Source organism: Arachis stenosperma, chromosome 10 (genome assembly GCF_014773155.1).
Source record: "Arachis stenosperma cultivar V10309 chromosome 10, arast.V10309.gnm1.PFL2, whole genome shotgun sequence".
Classification (NCBI taxonomy): Eukaryota; Viridiplantae; Streptophyta; class Magnoliopsida; order Fabales; family Fabaceae; genus Arachis; species Arachis stenosperma.
Window position 1 is genome coordinate 52822239 of NC_080386.1, and position 20870 is coordinate 52843108.

The following is a 20870-nucleotide window of genomic DNA, read 5'->3' on the forward strand; positions in this document are numbered from 1 at the left end:
CACGTGTAAAGCTCAATTCTCAGCCCAAGTACACACCAAGTGTGCCCCGAAAGTAGATTTCTGCACTATCTGCACTTAGTTACTTATTTTCTGTAATCCTTAGTAACTAGTTTAGTATAAATAGCACTTTTTACTATTGTATTTTATCCTTTTTTCAGACTTTTATGAGATTTTTCATATTTGGGGAGGCTGGCCATTCGGCCATGCCTAGACCTTTTCTCTTATGTATTTACCAACGGTAGAGTTTCTACACCTCATAGATTAAGGTGCAGAGCTCTGCTGTTCTTCATGAATTAATTCAAGTACTATTATTTCTCTTTCAATTCACGCATACTTCTTCTCCAAGATATACTCTCGTACTTAATTTAGTTAAGTCAGAATGAAGGGGTGACCCGTGACAATCACCCACTATCTTCGTTACTCGCTTAGCCAAGATCCGCATGCCTGACAACCACAAGCGGTCTACATGATGTTCATCGTAGTTATTGGACGACAGCTGTAGTATAGTCTCTTGGGTCTCTGATCCACAGATCTGACTTGTCTCTCCTAACAATAGAGCATTCGAATCTGTAATATTAGAACCTTCGTGGTAGAGGCTAGAACCAATTGGCAGCATTCTTGAGATCCAGAAAGTCTAAACCTTGTCTGTGGTATTCTGAGTAGGATCTGGGACAGGATGATTGTGACGAGCTTCAAACTCACGAATGTTGGGCGCAATGACAGTGTGCAAAAGGATAGAGAGATCCTATTCCGACACTAGTGAGAACCGACAGATGATTAGCTGTGCGGTAGCTGTGCCTGGTATTTTACATCCGAGACGATAAATCCGACAGTTGATTAGCCGTACAGAAACCGTAGCTGGACTATTTTCACTGAGAGGACAGATGGTAGCCATTGACAACGGTGATCCACCAACATATAGCTTGCGATGAAAGGGAGCACGCATGATTGGATGAAGACAATAGGAAAGCAGAGGTTCAGAAGCAACAAAGCATCTCCAAACGCTTATCTGAAATTCCCACCAATGAATTACATAAGTATCTTTATTTTAATTTGCGTTTTATTTATCTTTCAATTATCAAAACTCATAACCAATTGAATCTGCCTGACTAAGATTTACAAGATGACCATAGCTTGCTTCAAGCCGGCAATCTCCGTGGGATCGACCCTTACCCGCGTAAGGTTTTATTACTTGGGCGACCCAGTGCACTTGCTGGTTAGTTGTACCGGAGTTGTGAAAAGTGTGATCACAATTCCGTGCACTAAGTTTTTGGCACCGTTGCCGGGGATTGTTCGAGTTTGGACAACTGACGGTTTATCTTGTTGCTTAGATTAGGTAACCTTTTCTTTTCTTATTTCAACCTTTATTTTCTTTTCAAAAAAAATTTGAAAAAAATACAAAAAGAAAATTAATAAAATCATAAAACCAAAAAAAAAATTATTTCTTGTTTGAGTATTGTGTCTAACTTTAAGTTTTGTGTCAACTGCATGTTTTAATTTTTCTTAATTTTCGAAAGTATATGCATTGTGTTCTTCTTGATCTTCAAGTTGTTCTTGATGATTTTCCTTGTTTGATCTTTAATTTTTCTTATTTTATGTATTTTCTTGTTTTTCTTGTGCATTTTCGAATTGTTAGTGTTCCTAGTACAAATGTTCTTAAGTTTGGTGTCTTACATGTCTTTCTTTTCTTAAAAATTTTCAAAAATATGTTATTGATGTTCATCATGATATTCAAAGTGTTCTTGGTGTTTATTTGACATTCAAAGTGTTCTTGCATGCATAATTTGTTTTGATCTTAAAATTTTATGTTTTGCTTCAATTTGTTGTTTTTCTCTCTCCTCATTAAAAATTCAAAAGTCAAAAAAATTATCTTTTCCTTTTTCTTCTCATAATTTTCGAAATTTTGAGTTGACTTGGTCAAAAATTTGTAAAATTTAGTTATTTCTTGTTTGTCAAGTCAAAATTTCAAATATATATATATATATATATATATATATATATATATATATATATATCTTTTCAATAAATAATACTGAGAAATGAAGGTTCAAAACATAAAGCAAAAGTATCATAGAGAAAAAGAGCTCACTGGCATTAAAACGCCAGTAAAGAGGCACTTTGGGCGTTAAACGCCAGAATAGCTATCATTCTGGGCGTTTAACGCCAGTAAAGGTATCATTTTGGGCGTTAAATGCCAGAATTGGCAGCATTTTAGGCGTTCAGAAAAACGCCCAGTAACAAGGGATTTCTGGCGTTTAACGCCAGCCAGGGTACTTGGCTGGGCGTTAAACGCCCAAAATGGCTACCAAATGGGCGTTAAACGCGAGAATGGCTATCATTCTGGGCGTTTAACTCTAGAATAGCAAAGGGGAGATAATTTCGTTTCCAATTCAATTTTTTTCAAATTTTCGTATTTTTATTCATAATTTTAAATGGTTATCCTTTTCATCTCTTTTAAATTTTAAAATCTTATCTTTTTTATATCATCTTTTTCTATCTTATCTTTTTTATTTTTCTTTTAATGTTTTCAAAAAATTTTAAAACTAATTTTTCAAAATCTTTTTTTTAATTTTATTTCATAATTTTCAAAATCCTTGCTAACAATTAATGTTTTGATTCAAAAAATTTCAAGTTTGTTACTTTCTTGTTAAGAAAGGTTCAACCTTTGAATTCTAGAATCATATCTTTTATTTTCTTATTAGTCAAGTCATCAACTTTAATTTTAAAAATCAAATCTTTTTAATTTCTTTTTCAATTCTTTTTCAAAATAAATTTCAATCATATCTTTTTAAAAATTTTAATATCAAAATTTTTTTCAAACTTCTTATCTTTTCAAAATTTATTTTCAAATCATTTTCAACTAACTACTTGACTTGTTTGTTTTAATTTTAAAAAAAAGTTTACTATTCCTTATCTTTTTCAAAACCACCTAACTATTTCTTTCACTTCTAATTTTCGAAAATCACCCACCACTTTTTCAAAATTCTTTCTAATTAACTAATTGTTTTAAATTCTAATTTTATTCTATTTCTTTTAATATTTTCAAAACTAACTTAGTTAATTAATTAAAAATAAGAATAATTTTCTTTTCCCTCTTTTAAAATTCAAATACTCTCTCTCTCTCATCTCTTTCTATTTATTCTATTTAATCACTAACACTTCTCTTCTACTCATAATTCGAACCCCTCTCTCTTCTCTCTATTCGAATTACCCATCCCCTCTCTCTTCTCATTCTTCTATTCTTCTATTCTTATACTCACATAAATGAATCTCTATACTGTGACATAGAAGATTCCACTACTCCCTTTGTTCTCTTCTTTTTTTCATATGAGTAGGAACAAGGATAAGGACATTCTTGTTGAAGCTGATCCTGAACATGAAAGGACTCTGAAGAGGAAGCTAAGAGAAGTTAAAGAACAACACTCCGGAGATGACCTCACAGAAAATCTCGAAAAAAAAGCAGACATGGCAGCCGAACCCAACAACAATGCTAGAGATGCAAGGAAGATGCTTGGTGACTATACTGCACCAACTTCCAACGTCTATGGGAGAAGCATCTCAATTCTTGCCATTGGAGCAAACAACTTTGAGCTTAAGCCTCAATTAGTTTCTCTAATGCAGCAGAATTGCAAGTTTCATGGACTTCTATTGGAAGATCCTCATCAGTTCTTAGCCAAATTCTTGCAGATCTGTGATACTGTTAAGACCAATGGGGTTGATCCCAAGGTCTACAGACTTATGCTTTTCCCTTTTGCTGTAAGAGACAGAGCTAGGATATGGTTGGACTCACAACCTAGAGAAAGCCTGAACTCTTGGGATAAGTTGGTCACTGCTTTCTTGGCCAAGTTTTTTCCACCTCAAAAGCTGGGCAAGCTTAGAGTAGACGTCCAAACCTTCAGACAGAAAGAAGGTGAATCCCTCTATGAAGCTTGGGAAAGATACAAGCAATTGATCAGAAGGTGTCCTTCTGACATGCTTTCAGAATGGAGCATCTTGGATATATTCTATGATGTTCTATCTGAATTGTCCAAGATGTCATTGGACCATTCTTCTGGTGGATCTCTTCATCTGAAGAGAACCTCTGCTGAAGCTCAGGAACTCATTGAGGTGGTTGCTAATAATCAGTTCATGTACACTTCTGATAGAAATCTTGTGAGTAATAGGATGACTCAGAAGAAATGAGTTTTTGAGATTGATACTCTGAATGCCATATTGGCTCAGAACAAAATATTGACTCAGCAAGTCAATATGATTTCTCAGAATCTGATTAGACTGCAAGCAGCATCCGGCAGTACTAAAGAAATCTCCTTTGAAGGAGAAGCTTATGACCCTGAGAATCCTGCAATGGAAGAGGTGCATTACATGGAAAAATCCTACGGAAACACCTATAATTCTTCATGGAGAAATCATCCAAATTTCTCATGGAAGGATCAACAGAAGCCTCAACAAGGCTTCAATAATAATAATAATGGTGGGAGAAATAGGTTTGGCAACAGCAAGCCTTTTCTATCATCTTCTCAGCAACAGACAGAGAATTCTGAGAAGAGCCTCTCTGGCTTAGCAACCATAGTCTCTGATCTATCTAAGGCCACTCTCAGTTTTATGACTGAAACAAAGTCCTCCATCAGAAATTTGGAGGCACAAGTGGGTCAGATGAGTAAAAGAGTTACTGAAACTCCTCCTAGTACTCTCCCAAGCAATACAGAAGAGAATCCAAAGAGAGAGTGCAAGGCCATCAATATAACCAAAATGGCTGAACCTATAGAGGAGGAAGAGGCAGTGATTTCCAGTGAGGAAGACGTTGTTGGATGTCCACTGACCACTAAGGGGTTCCCTAATAAGGAACCAAAGGAATCTGAGGCTCATATAGAGACCATAGAGATTCTACTGAACTTCCTATTACCATTCATCAGCTCTGATGAGTATTCTTCCTCTGAAGAAGATGATGATATTGTTGAAGAGCAAGTTGCTCGATACCTAGGAGCAATCATGAGGCTGAATGCCAAGTTATTTGGTAATGAGACTTAGGAGGATGAACCTCCATTGCTCATCAATGAACTGAATGCCTTGGTTCAGCTGAAATTACCTCAGAAGAAACCGGATCCTAGAAGGTTCTTAATACCTTGTACCATAGGCACCATGACCTTTGAGAAGGCTTTGTGTGACCTGGGGTCAGGTATAAACCTCATGCCACTCTTTATAATGGAGAAACTAGGGATCTTTGAGGTACAAGCTGTAAGAATCTCACTAGAGATGGCAGACAAATCAATAAAATAGCCTTATGGACTTGTAGAGGATGTCTTAGTGAAGGTTGAAGCCCTTTACATCCCTGCTGACTTCATAATCCTAGACACTGGGGAGGATGAGGATCAATCCATCTTCCCTGGAAGACCCTTCCTAGCCACAGCAGGGACTGTGATTGATGTGGACAGAGAAGAGTTAGTCCTTCAATTGAATGAAGACTACCTTGTGTTTAAGGCTCAATATCTTCCTCTGTAAACATGGAGAAGAAGCATGAAAAGCTTTATCCAATTCTCTCCATACAGAGTCAAGCATAGCCCCCACATTCAAACTCTAAGTTTGGTGTTGGGAGGTCACAATCATGCTCTGAGTATATGTGAAGCTCTGTAAGAGCTTACTGTCAAGCTATTGACATTAAAGAAACACTTATTGGGAGGCAACCCAATCTTATTTATCTATGTTAATTACTTTTTCATTTCATTTTCCATTGTTAGTTTATGTTTTCTTTAGGTTGATGATCATGTGGAGTCACAAAAACGGCTGCAGAATTAAAGCGAAATCAAAAACAGCATCAAAAATAGCACACCCTGAAAGACAGGCTTACTGGCGTTTAAACGTGAGTAAGGATAGCAGAATGGCGTTTAACACCCAGTCTGGTAGCATTCTGGGCCTTAAACGCCAGAATTGGCAGAGAGACTGGCATTTAACGCCAGAAAAGGGTGTCTGGTGTCTGGCTGGCGTTAAACGCCAGAAAGGGGCATCAGCCTGGCGTTAAACGCTAGAAAAGGGTATCAACCTGGCGTTTAACACCAGAAATGGCAGCAAAGCTGGCGTTAAATGCCAGAAATGGCACACAGATGGCGTTTAAACGCCAGAAAGGTGTGAGGACCAGAATTCCTTGACACCTCAGGATCTGTGAACCCTACAGGATCCCCACCTACCCCAACTCTTTTTCTCTCATTTTCACACCTTTCCATAACACTCTTCCCCAAAATAACCTCCACCAATCACTTCCATTTCTCCTCCAAAACCATCATACAACCCACCTATCCCCACCCATTCAAATTCAAACAATCGCCTTCCCAAACCCAACCCATATTACAAAAATTCCCTCTCCATTCTACTCCTATATAAGCCCTCATCACTTCTTCAATTTCACACATCATAACCACCTAAAACCCCCTTGGCTGAACCATTCACACACCTCCATCTGCTCCATCTCTTCTTCCTCTAATCCTTTCTTTCTTCTTTTGCTCAAGGACGAGCAAACCTTTTAAGTTTGGTGTGGAAAAAAGCTCTGATTTTTGTTTTTCCATAACCATTAATGGTACTTAAGGCCGGAAAAACCTTTAGGAAGAGGAAAGGGAAGGCAGTTGCTTTCAACTCCGAGTCATGGGAGATGGAGAAATTCATCTCAAAAGCCCATCACTAGAAAGAGGATGGAGCAAACAAGAGAGCCCACTCATGGACCTCAACAAGAGCATGAGGAAGTCCCTCATCAAGAAATTCCTGAGATGCCTCAAGGGATACATTTCCCTCCACACAACTATTTGGAGCAACTCAACACCTCTTTAGGAGAATTGAGTTCCAACATGGAGCAACTAAGAGTGGAGCACCAAGAGCACTCCATCATCCTCCATGAAATCAGAGAGGACCAAAAGGCCATGAGAGAGGAGCAACAAAGGCAAGGAAGAGACATAGAAGAGCTCAAGAACTCCATTGGTTCTTCAAGAGGAAGAAGAAGCCACAATCACTAAGGTGGATCCGTTCTTTAATCTCCTTGTTTATTTTCTTTTCCGTTTTCGGTTTTTATGCTTTATGTTTTGACTATGTTTGTGTCTTCATTACATGATCATTAGTGTTTAGTGTCTATGTCTTAAAGCTATGAATGTTCCATGAATCTTTCACCTTTCTTAAATGAAAAAATGTTTTCTGAAAAAGAAAAAGAAGTACATGAATTTCGAATTCTATCTTGAAAATAGTTTAATTATTTTGATGTGGTGGCAATACTTTTTGTTTTCTAAATGAATGCTTGAACAGAGCATATTTTTGATAGTGAAGTTTATGAATGTTAAAGTTGTTGGCTCTTGAAAGAATAATGAAAAAAGAGAAATGTTATTGATAATCTGAAAAATCATAAAATTGATTCTTGAAGCAAGAAAAAGCAGTGAAAAACACAAAGCTTGCGAAAAAAAATGGCGAAAAATAAAGAAAAAGAAAGAAAAAGAAAAAGCAAGCAGAAAAAAGCCAGTAACCTTTTAAACTAAAAGGCAAGGGTAAAGAGGATCCAAGGCTTTGAGCATCAGTGGATAGGAGGGCCCAAAGGAATAAAATACTGGCCTAAGCGGCTAAATCAAGTTGTCCCTAACCATGTGCTTGTGTCATGAAGGTCCAAGTGAAAAGCCTGAGACTGAGTGGTTAAAGTCGTGATCCAGAGCAAAAAGAGTGTGCTTAAGAACTCTGGGCACCTCTAACTGGGGACTCTAGCAAAGCTGAGTCACAATCTGAAAAGGTTCACCCAGTTATGTGTCCGTGGCATTTATGTATCTGGTGGTAATACTGGAAAACAAAATGCTAAGGGTCACGGCCAAGACTTATAAAGTAGCTGTGTTCAAGAATCAACATACTAAACAAGGAGAATCAATAACACTATCTGAATTCTGAGTTCCTATGGATGCCAATCATTCTGAACTTCAAAGGATAAAGTGAGATGCCAAAACTGTTCAAAAGCAAAAAACTACTAGTCCCGCTCATCTAATTGGAACTAAGCTTCATTGATATTTTGAAATTTGTTCTATTTTCCCTTCTTTTTATCCTATTTTGTTTTTAGTTGCTTGGGGACAAGCAACAATTTAAGTTTGGTGTTGTGATGAGCGGATAATTTATATGCTTTTTGGCATTGTTTTTAGGTATTTTTAGTATGTTTTAGTTACTTTTTATTATATTTTTACTAGTTTTTATGCAAAAATTACAATTCTGGACTTTACTATGAGTTTGTGTATTTTTCTGTAATTTCATGTATTTTCTGGCTGAAATTGAGGGACTTGAGCAAAAATCTGATTCAGAGGCTGAGAAAGGACTGTAGATGCTGTTGGATTCTGACCTCCCTGAACTCAAACGCATTTTTCTGGAGCAACAGAAATCCAATTTACGTGTTCTCAATTTGGCTGGAAAGCTAACATCTTGGGCTTTCCAGAAATGTATAATAGTTTATACTTTACCTGAGATTTGACGGCCCAAAGTGGCATTAAAACGCCCACTAGAGACCCTTTTTCTGGCGTAAAACGCCGGAACTGGCACCAGAACGGGAGTTAAACGCCCAAACTGGCATCCAAGCTGGCGTTTAACTCCAGAAAAAGCCTATGCACGTGTAAAGCTCAATGCTCAGCTCAAGTACACACCAAGTGGGCCCCGAAAGTGGATTTCTGTACTATCTGCACTTAGTTACTTATTTTCTGTAATCCTTAGTAACTAGTTTAGTATAAATAGCACTTTTTACTATTGTATTTTATCCTTTTTTCAGACTTTTATGCGATTTTTGATATTTGGGGAGGCTCGCCATTCGGCCATGCCTAGACCTTTTTCTCTTATGTATTATTCAACGGTGGAGTTTCTACACCTCACAGATTAACGTGCAGAGTTCTGCTGTTCTTCATGAATTAATGCAAGTACTATTGTTTCTCTTTCAATTCACGCGTACTTCTTCTCTAAGATATACTCTCGTACTTGATTCAATTAAGTCAGAATGAAGGGGTGACCCGTGACAATCACCCATTATCTTCATTACTCGCTTAGCCAAGATCTACGTGCCTGACAACCACAAGCGGTCTACATGATGTTCAACGTAGTCATTGGACGATAGCTGGAGTATAATCTTTTGGGTCTCTGATCCATGGATCTGACTTGTCTCTCCTGACAACAGAGCATTCGAATCCGTGAGATTAGAACCTTCGTGGTAAAGGCTAGAACCAATTGACAGCATTCCTGAGATCTGTAAAGTCTAAACCTTGTCTGTGGTATTCCGAGTAGGATCTGGGATAGGATGACTGTGACGAGCTTCAAACTCACGAATGTTGGGCGCAATGACAATGTGCAAAAGGATAGAGAGATCCTATTCCGACACTAGTGAGAATCGACAGATAATTAGCCGTGCGGTAGATATGCCTGGTATTTTTCATCCGAGGCGAGAAATTTGACAGTTGATTAGCCGTACAGAAACCGTAGCTGGACCATTTTCACTAAGAGGACGAATGGTAGCCACTGATAACAGTGGTCCACCAACATACAGCTTGCCATGGAAGGGAGCACGCATGATTGGATGAAGACAATAGGAAAGCAGAGGTTCAGAAGCAACAAAGCATCTCCAAACGCTTATCTAAAATTCCCACCAATGAATTTCATAAGTATCTTTATTTTAATTTGCGTTTTATTTATCTTTCAATTATCAAAACTCATAACCAATTGAATCCTCCTGACTAAGATTTACAAGATGACCATAGCTTGCTTCAAGCCGGCAATCTCCGTGGGATCGACCCTTACTCGCGTAAGGTTTTATTACTTGGACGACCCAGTGCACTTGCTGGTTAGTTGTACCAAAGTTGTGAAAAGTGTGATCACAATTTCGTGCACCAGCCTTCTTCTCAGAGAGTAAGTCTTTCATGAATACAGCATAGGGAGGCATTTTCTCAAGAGTCTCAGCAAAAGGAATATTGACTTATAGCTTTTTAAATACTTCCAAGAATTGAGAGAACTACTAGTCCTTGGTCTCCTCTTGGAGCTCCTGAGGGTGTGAAACTTCAGGTTCTTGTATAGGTGTCCTAGGTGGGGCGTGTGACAGTGTCGCTTTAGCCTGTTCTGGAGCTTCTTTCTCTTCTGACCCTTTAGCAACTTGCACCTCCTTCTTCAGTATGGATTAATTATCTATTGTGAGGGCCTTACACTCTTCTTTTGACTTTACCTTTGTGTCACCAGGAAAAGTGTTAGGAGGTCTCTCAGGTATTCTTTTGCTCAGCTGACCCACTTGTACTTCCAAATTTTGAATGGAAGCTCTAGTCTCCTGCATAAAGCTAAAAGTTCTGCAACTAAAGAAGCTAATTTAGAGCTGCTCTAAGACTGAGTGGATGCCTGTTGTGGCTGAGAAGCTTGAAATTGACGGTTGTTAAAATTATTGAACTTATTCTAATTGAAACTGCCCTGAGAGTTATTGTTGAAGTTCTACTAAGGCTTTTAGGATTGCTTTCTCCATCCAAAATTAGGGTGATTCCTCCATCACTGCAACTAACATGCAGAGATTTTTAATTATTTGCACGCATGGTGAGACAATATTGTGTGATGATTACACGTCTTAAGCATTTAACACTCATTAACCAACCTCACATACCACTACTGCATGCCAATGCCCACGTACCTATCTCACCCCATGGAGAAGATGAATCTTTAACTGTCAAAAACTAACACCCATCCTTTTCCCCTGGCCTCCATCGAGTAGGACAATAAAGAGTAGAGAGTAACGGTTGATTCAGCAATGGGAGCATTTGTCCTTGAGGTGGCCATTTGAAGCGCTAACAACATAAAGAAACAATGAGTTGATTGGCAAAAGGCAAGGAAAGAAAATTGAAAAGGCGTTGACTTTACTTGACTGCATTTGGAAAGGAGGATCTCTTGGGAAGGAAATGATGAGCTCTTGCAAAACATAGACGCCCATCAGAACAGCCAAGGGGACAATTCATACACATAGTAGCTTGAAACTGAACAAGCGACATCTCAATTCTCAAAACAATAACTGCCTCGCCTGGTCCACAAACAATTCAATACTTAATACTTAACAATATATGTATATGATATCATAGTAAAAGTAGAACAACCATGAGCAATTCAAGTTGAATAGCAATGAATTGAAGTTGAGATGAGGCCTACCTGAAATAACGCAATGGCAGAACCAGAACAGCAGCGAGTCGCACTGATGAGCTCCGGGACAGTAGAAGACAGTATGCTAAATGTTTACTTTGATTCCATGAATGGATCGAGGTATTTTCCTCAAAAGCCCCATTGAGCGAGGGGAAGCAGAATGGAAAGGTGCTCGCCGATGTGGAGGTTGCGGAGATTGGAGAAGCAGGAGGGGAGGAGGTGAAGGAAGATGTCAGGGGAGGCGGAGGCACCAATTTCGAGGTTGGAGATAACCTAAGGCGGCGACGGCGATGACGACGGCAACATTGAACTTAGGGTTTCTGCAATGAACTCTCCCTTCCCTTTGGATATGTTTTTCACACTCACTCACTCTGATCCCATTTCTCCTCTACCTTCGCTCTGGATCTGTTTTTCACACTCACTCATTTCTCCTCTATCGCAAATTGCAATTGACCAACTATTATTAAAAAAAATATTTTAATTAAAATAATACTGGCCATAGTACTATAGCCACTAAAAATTTCTCACTAAAAATAGTTTTTCATATACTTTTAGTGGCAATAATAATTGCAATTATAATAAATTGTATTAATGGCAAATATATAATAGCCACAAAAATATAACTAAAATTAAAAAAAGAGCGGCCATTATATATTGCCGCTAAAATTTTGTCACTAAAACTAATTATTTTTATAGTGTTTTGAGATTTGTAGACAAGTATAGTTATATTCTAGAAAGATTTTTTGATCTTATACATGTTTCTAATACATGTTCTTTGACAATGAAAACAGAAATTTCATCAGTTCTTTCTCGTCATAATCTTGATGTCCAAAATCTTAGGGGACAAGGGTATGATAGAGCTAGTAATATGTGTGGTGAATGGAATGGATTGCAATCTCTATTTTTGAAAGATTTTCCTTTTTCTTATTACATTCATTGTCTTGCTCATCGATTACAATTAGCACTTGTTTCTGCAGCCAAAGAAGTTTGCTATGTTCATCAATTCTTTTCAAAACTTACACTAATTGTGAATGTTGTGACTGTTTCTCCTACACGTCATGATCAGTTAAGGGTTGCTCTAGCAAATAATATTGCAAACTTAATTTCCCACGATCAAATTGTGACAGGTAGTGGACTTAATTAAATTGGTACTTTGCAAAGAGCTGGAGATACTAGATGGGGGTCTCATTTGAATTCTGTACGTAGCTTGCTATGAATGTTTGATGCTACTTATGAAGTTCTTGAAAGAAGCACCGAAGAAGGTAATTTCTCTATTTATGGTGATGCTAATGTTGCTTATGATGCTATCACATCCTTTAAATTTGTCTTTATTTTTTATTTGATGAGAAATATTTTGGAAGTTAGTCTTGATCTTTGTCAAGCTTTGCAACGAAAAAATAAAGACATATTGAATGCTTTAACTCTGGTTTTTACTACCAAAACTTTAATCCAAAGAATGAGAGAATCAAGTTGGGAGACTTTCATAAAAGAAGTTATATTATTTTGTGAGAAATATGAAGTTGAAGTTCCTGATATGAATGCATTGCATATTCCTAGAAGAGGCCGAACTCGCAAAATTGTTGACCGAATTTCAGTGGAGCATCATTACCGTGTTAATTTATTTCTACTGTAATTGATACATAATTGCAAGAGGTTAATGGAAGATTCAATGATAATATGGTGGAATTGCTTACTTCAAGTTCAACTTTAAATCCCAGAGATAATTATAAGTTCTTTAGTGTTAACAAAGTATGTGAATTAGTAAAACGGTTTTATCTAGGTGACTTCAGTGACCAAGAAAAATTTTACATTAGAATACAAGCTCAACATTATGAACTTGATATTCTTAATCATGTTGAATTAACTAACTTGTGCACAATTTCGGAGTTATGTCAAGGATTAACGAAGATAGAAAAGTCTTTAACATATCCTTTGATTGATCGTTTGATTCACTTGATATTAACTCTCCTTATTTCAACTGCTACAACTGAGAGATCTTTTTCAACTATGAATATTATGAAGAATAGACTCAGAAACAAAATAGAAGATTAATTTCTTGCTAATTGTCTTTCGATTTACATTGAGAAGAAGATTGTTGAAAGATTTGACACAGATTTTATTTTCGATGGATTTTATGATATGAAGAATCGACGTGCACCATTTCGTTAGTAAAAGGTACACATTATTTTGTACTTTAAATATATATTCTCTATCGGTATATTTTTGTAATGCATCTTACATTATAATTTATTTGCATATATTTTCTTACATTATATATATATATATATATATATATATATATATATATATTATTGGCCCCTATGTTAACATTTTTGGATCCGTCCCTGCCTATAACTTAGACGAACTGTATGAAATCTACTCACTTTAACCTTAGGCAAACTTCTTGCCACGTATACCCATTTGTCGTTTTTAAATTATATTTATCTTTATCTTTTTCTTACGCTATAATTAAATATGCATTACCCTATAAAAATATAAAAAATTCAATAAAATAATTACTCGTTAATACTTTTTATTGTACTCATTAATAATTTTAGAGTATGATAAAAATTTAACGAGTATTATAAAAATTACTATTAACAAATATTAACGAGTACAACAAAATATTAATATTTATAAATATTTTTATTTTAAATTTAACTAATACTAATGTATTAAAATGCAGTCACACACTAATGTGTATATTTATTAAATTTGTATAAAAAATTTATTTAATAAGCATGTTAACGAATATTAATATACTAATATTGATTAAATTTAACAAAATATATTCTTTATACTCTAGATAATAATGAGTATAATAAAACATATTAATGAATAATTATTTTATTGTAATAAATATTTTTATAATGTAATACATATTTAATTATGACGTAAAATAGAAAAAAAATAACAATAAAAAAGTGTGCAAGAAAATTTACTTAAGACTAAGGCAAATTTCAGCAAATTTTACCAGTCTTAGATCCTGAAAAATAAAAATGAAAATAATATTTTTTTAAGAAAAAGGGCTAATTTTTTTTATGAGGTTGACATATGAGTTACGCTGAGTTATGGAGTATTAGGAGGATATACACTACTATGACGGCGTTCAATTTTTTATTTTAGTGGAAAGAAATCGGACCATCCGATTTTATTGCAGAGAAAGAGGGCACGGTCCAATTTGTGTGGAGCAGAATTTCGTGGATACTGAAATCGAACTCAAAATTTTCTGGACTTAGAAAATCTTTTTAAAATGGAGATGGAGATGATTGTGGGGTTAGGGAGTAAACAGAGGGAGATTTGTGTGTGAGGGTGAAAACGATGCTGCTGGGAAGGGGGTAACATTCTAAAGGTTATTAGAAGCATCGAAGCCAACCGGAGCCCAGCTGCATGCGTGCCACGTGGAGCTAGTACATAAATCAGACCCAAAATTTTCTGTACCGTCTGTACTAGGTCCGTTCGATTACAGTACCTCCAATTGGACGATCCGATTTGTCTTGCGCAGTTCTCATACCCTGATGAAACACCATTGGTAGACGAAATTGTGATTCCTATTTTGTGCCTTTTGGCATCATTGTGAAATTATTCCTTTTAGAAATTGACCTTCTTTCACAACTCCGTTCAACTAACCAGCAAGTGTACTGGGTCGTCCAAGTAATAACCTTACATGAGTAAGGGTCGAATCCACAGAGATTGTTGGTATGAAGCAAGCTATGGTCACCTTGCAAATCTCAGTTAGGCAGATTAAAATAGTTTATGGGTTTAAATAAAATAGAAAGAAGTTAATTAAAAAGGGATAGAAATACTTATGTAGATTCATAGATGGGAATTTCAGATAAGCGGAATGGAGATGCTGTAGAGCTCTCGGACGCCTGCCTTCCTACTGCTTCTACTCAATCCTTCTTACTCCTTTCCATGGCAAGCTTTGTATAGGGGTTCACCATCAACTGTGGCTACTTTCATTCCTCACGGGGAAATATCCTATGCGGCTGTCACTCGCATAGCTAACCAGTCTGGAGGCATCACCCATGGTTGATAGCTACATCCCATCCTCGCAGTGAAAGCTAATGCTCACGCACTCTGTCACAGTACGGCCAATCACCGGTTGGTTCCCTCCCCTACTGGAATAGAATCCCTCTTTTGCGTTTGTCACTAACGCCCAGCAGGTTACAGGTTTGAAGCACGTCACAGTCATTCATGAACGGAATCCTACTCGGAATACCACAGACAAGGTGAGACTTTCCGGATTCCCAGGATCCTACTCGGAACACCACAGACAAGGTTGGACTTTTCGGATCCAGATAAATGCCGCCATCTATCTAGCTTATACCACGAAGATTCTGTTGGGGAATCTAAGAGATACACATTCAAGCCTTGTTGCATGTAGAACGGAAGTGGTTGTCAATCACGCGCGTTCATGAGTGAGAATAATAATGAGGGTTATCTAACTCATCATCATTCATCATGTTCTTGAGTACGAATGAATATCTTGGAATAAGAATAAGATAGAGAATTGAATAAGAGAAAATAGAACTTCATTAATCTTTGAGGTACAGCAGAGCTCCACACCCTTAATCTATGGTGTGCAGAAACTCCACCATTGAAAATACATAAGTAAAAGAAGGTTCAGGCATGGCCGAATGGCCAGCCCCCTAAAACGTGATCAATGATCTTCTAAGATGAAGAATAACACAAAACTGAGACCAAAGATGTACGTGGTCAAAAGACATCTAATACAATAGTTAAATGTTCTATTTATAATAAACTAGCTCCTAGGGTTTACATGAGTAAGTAATTGATGCATAAATCCACTTCCGGGGCCCACTTGGTGTGTGCTTGGGCTGAGCTTGATCTATCCACGAGCTGAGGCTTCTCTTGGAGTTGAATTTCGAGTTATGATGTGCTTTGGGCGTTCAACTCCGGATTATGACGTTTTTCTGGCGTTTAACTCCAGAAAGGAGTGTGTACTTGGCGTTCAACGCCAAGTTGCGTCGTCATTCTTCGAATAAAGTATGAACTATTATATATTGCTGGAAAGCCCTGGATGTCTACTTTCCAACGCCGTTGAGAGCGCGCCATTTAGAGTTCTGTAGCTCCAAAAAATCTATTTCGAGTGCAGGGAGGTCAGAATCCAACAGCATCAGCAGTCCTTTTGTCAGCCTTTTTCAGAGTTTTGCTCAAATCCCTCAATTTCAGTCAGAATTTACCTGAAATCACAGAAAAACACACAAACTCATAGTAAAGTCCAGAAATGTGAATTTAACATAAAAACTAAGGAAAACATCCCTAAAAGTAGCTTAATCATCCTAAAAACTATATAAAAACAATGCCAAAAAGCGTATAAATTATCCGCTCATCACAACACCAAACTTAAATTGTTGCTTGTCCCCAAGCAACTGAAAATCAAATAGGATAAAAAGAAGAGAATATACTATAAAGTCCAAAATATCAATGAATATTAATTTAATTACATGAGCGGGACTTGTAGCTTTTGCTTCTGAACAGTTTTGGCATCTCACTTTTTCCTTTGAAATTCAGAGTGATTGGTATCTCTAGGAACTTAGAATTTGGGATAGTGTTATTGACTTTCTTAGTTAAGCATGTTGATTCTTGAACACAGCTACTTTTGAGTCTTGGCTGTGGCCCTAAGCATTTTGTTTTCCAGTATTACCACCGGATACATAAATGCCACAGACACATAACTGGGTGAACCTTTTCAGATTGTGACTCAGCTTTGCTAGAGTCCCCAGTTAGTGGTGTCCAGAGCTCTTAAGCACACTCTTTTGCCTTGGATCACGACTTTAACCACTTAGTCTCAAGCTTTTCTTTTGCTTGGACCTTCATGACACAAGCACATGGTTAGGGACAGCTTGATTTAGCCGCTTAGGCCTGGATTTTATTTCCTTGGGCCCTCCTATCCATTGATGCTCAAAGCCTTGGATCCTTTTTACCCTTGCCTTTTGGTTTTAAGGGCTATTGGCTTTTTCTACTGCTCCTTCTTTTTCTATATACTCTTTTTAGATCCCTCTTTTTTTTTTTTCTTCACTGCTTTTTCTTGCTTCAAGAATCAATTTCATGAATTTTTCAGATCATCAATAACATTTCTCTTTGTTCATCATTCTTTTAAGAACCAACAATTTTAACACTCATAAACAACAAGATCCAAAGACATATGCACTGTTCATTCATTCATTCAGAAAACAAAAATATTGTCACCACATCAATATAATTAAACTAAATTCAATAATAATTTTGAAAATTATGTACTTCTTGTTCTTTTGAATTAAAACATTTTTCTTTTAAGAGAGGTGAAGGACTAATGGATTTTATTTATAGCTTTAAGGCATGGTTACATACTAATGATCATGAAATAAAGACACAAAACATAGATAAACACAATAATTAAAAACCGAAAACAGAAAGAAAATAAAGAACAAGGAATGAATCCACCTGAGTGAAGGTGGCGCCTTCTTGAAGGTCCAATGGTGCTTTTTGAGCTCCTTTATGTCTCTTCCTTGTCTTTGTTGCTCCTCCCTCATTGCTCTTTGATCTTCTCTTATTTCTTGGAGAATGATGGAGTGCTCATGATGTTCCACCCTTTAGTTGCTTCCAATATTTGTGTGGAGGATAACTTATCCCCTGAGGTATCTCAGGGATCTCTTGATTTGCAGCCACATGTTCTACCCCTGAGCTATGCTGGCTTTGTGAGTTTTTCCATCTCCCATGACTCAGAGGTGGAAGATTTTTGTCTTCCCTTTGAGGTTTTTCTGGCTTTAGGTGCCATTAATGGTAATGAAAAAGCAAAAAAAAGCTCTGCTTTTACTACACCAAACTTAAAATATTGCTCGCCCTCGAGCAAGAGAAGAAAGAAGAGAAGAAGAAGAAGAAGAGAATGGAGGAGAGTGAGGGGAGATGGATTCGATTATATGGGTGGGATTGGGTGGGAAGGAGAAGTTGAATGATAAAGGTAGGTGGGGTGTATGGGGAAGAGTGGATATATGTGGGTGGTGAATGAAAACAGAAGGGATGACCATGAATATAGAGATATAGGGCGAGGTAGGTGGGGATCCTGTGAGGTTCACAGATCCTTGAGGTGATCCTGTGGGGTCCACAGATCCTGAGGTGAAAACAAATACCATTCCTTCACCATATAGGCATGTAACATGCCTTCATGCAACATTCTGGCGTTCAAACGCCCATTGATGCACGTTCTGGGCGTTAAACGCCCATGTTATGCATGTTTCTGGCGTTGAACGCCAGTTTCATGCTTGTTTCTGGCGTTCAGCGCCAGATTGTCCTCTGTGTGCGCATCCTGGCGTTAAACGCCAGGTTGTTGCTTGTTTTGGGCGTTCAGCGCCAGAATGGTGCTCTGTTCTGGCGTTGAACGCCGGCCAGAAGCACCTTCTGGGCGTTGAACGCCAGCCCGTGCGTCCTCCAGGGTGAAAAATTTTTTTCTTCTGTTTTTGACTCTGTTTTTAATTTTTTTGATTTTTTCGTGACTTCTCATGATCATGTACCTAATTAAACACAAAAATAACACTAAAACAAAATAAAATAAAATTAGATAAATAAAATTGGGTTGCCTCCCAACAAGCGCTTTTTTTAATGTCAATAGCTTGACAGTGGCTCGCATGGAGCCACAAGGTGATCAGGTCAATTTAAGTGTGGTATTCCCAACACCAAACTTAGAGTTTGGATATGGGGTTTGAACACCAAACTTAGAGTTTGGTTGTGGCCTCACAACACCAAACTTAGAGTTTGACTGTGTGGGCTCTTCTTGACCTTGAACTGAGAGAAGCTCTTCATGCTTACTCTCTTTTGTCACAGAGGGATGGCCATGTGCCTTAAACACAAGGTAGTCCCCATTCAATTGAAGGACTAACTCACCTCTGTTGACATCTATCACAGCTCCTGCTGTGGCTAGGAAAGGTCTTCCTAGGATGATGCATTCATCATCTTCCTTCCTAGTGTCTAGGATTATGAAATCAGTAGGGATGTAAAGGCCTTCAACCTTTACTAGCACGTCCTCTACTATTCCATAAGCTTGTCTCATTGACTTGTCTGCCAATTGTAATGAGAACAAGGCTGGTTGTACCTCAATGATCCCCAGCTTCTCCATTACAGAGAGTGGCATAAGATTTATCCCTGACCCCAGATCACATAGAGCTTTTTCAAAGCTCATGGTGCCAATGGTGCAAGGTATTAAGAACTTGCCAGGATCTTATCTCTTTTGAGGTAGAGTTCTCTGAATCCAAGTATCTAGTTCACTAATGAGCAAGGGAGGTTCACTTTCCCAAGTCTCATTACCAAACAGCTTGGCATTCAGCTTCATGATAGCTCCTAAATATTGAGCAACTTGCTCTCCAGTCACATCTTCATCCTCTTCAGAGGAAGAATAGTCCTCAGAGCTCATGAATGGCAAAAGGAGATTTAATGGAATCTCTATGGTCTCTAGGTGAGCCTCAGATTCCTCAGGATCCTTAATAGGAAACTCCTTCTTTCTTGAGGAACGTCCCAGGAGGTCTTCCTCACTGGGATTTTCGTCCTCCTCCTCCTTTGTGCATTCGGCCACTTTGATTAAATCAATGGCCTTGCACTCTCCTTTTGGATTTTCTTCTGTATTGCTTGGGAGAATACTGGGAGGAGTTTCAATGACTTTCTTACTCAGCTGGCCCACTTGTGCTTCCAGATTTCTAATGGAAGATCTGGTTTCATTCATGAAACTGAAAGTGGCCTTTGACAGATCAGAGACTATATTAGCTAAATTAGAATTATTTTGGTCAGAGTTCTCTGTCTGTTGCTGAGAAGATGATGGATATGGCTTGCTATTGTTCAGCCTAGCACGTCCACCATTATTAAAACCTTGTTGAGGTTTTTGTTGATCCTTCCATGAGAAATTTGGATGATTTCTCCATGATGAGTTATAGGTGTTTCCATAAGGTTCACCTAAGTAATTAACCTCTGCCATGGCAGGGTTTTCAGGATCATAAGCTTCTTCAGAAGCTGCCTCTCTATTACTGTTGGATGCATGTTGCAATCCATTCAGATTTTGAGAGATCATGTTGACCTGTTGTGTCAACACTTTGTTCTGAGCTAGTATGGCATTCAGAGCATCAATTTCAAGAACTCCTTTCTTCTGAGGTACCCCATTATTCACGGAATTCCTCTCAGAAGTATACATGAACTGGTTGTTTGCAACCATGTCAATGAGTTCTTGAGCCTCTTCAGGCGTTTTCTTCAGGTGAATAGATCCACCTGCAGAATGATCCAATGACATTTTCGAAAATTCAGAGAGACCATAATAGAATATATCTAATATGGTCCATTCTGAAAACATGTCAGATGGACATCTTTTAGTCAGCTGCTTGTATCTTTCCCAAGCTTCATAGAGGGATTCACCATCTTTCTGTTTGAAGGTTTGAACATCCACTCTCAGCTTGCTCAGCTTTTGAGGAGGAAAGAACTTATCTAAGAATGCAGTGACAAGCTTATCCCATGAGTCCAGGCTATCCTTGGGTTGTGAATCCAACCATATTCTAGCTCTGTCTCTTACAGCAAAAGGGAAAAGCATGAGTCTGTAGACTTCAGGATTAACTCCATTTGTCTTTACAGTGTCACAGATCTGCAAGAACTCAGTTAAAAACTGATAAGGATCTTCAGATGGAAGTCCATAAAACTTGCAGTTTTGTTGCATTAAAGCAACTAGTTGAGGCTTAAGCTCA

The 20870-nt window shown here is 37.7% G+C and overlaps 2 non-coding genes across 2 annotated transcripts; one reads left to right on the top strand and one right to left on the bottom strand.

The window, feature by feature from the left end:
- Nucleotides 1–3870: 3870 nt before the first annotated feature.
- On the bottom strand, nt 3871–3978 carry LOC130959173 (small nucleolar RNA R71). Its single transcript, XR_009078268.1, has one exon. It is a non-coding gene; the product is annotated as a small nucleolar RNA R71 (small nucleolar RNA).
- A 16505-nt stretch (nt 3979–20483) lies between these two features.
- On the top strand, nt 20484–20587 carry LOC130959314 (small nucleolar RNA R71). The gene has a single exon (XR_009078406.1). It is a non-coding gene; the product is annotated as a small nucleolar RNA R71 (small nucleolar RNA).
- The last annotated feature ends 283 nt before the right edge of the window (nt 20588–20870 follow it).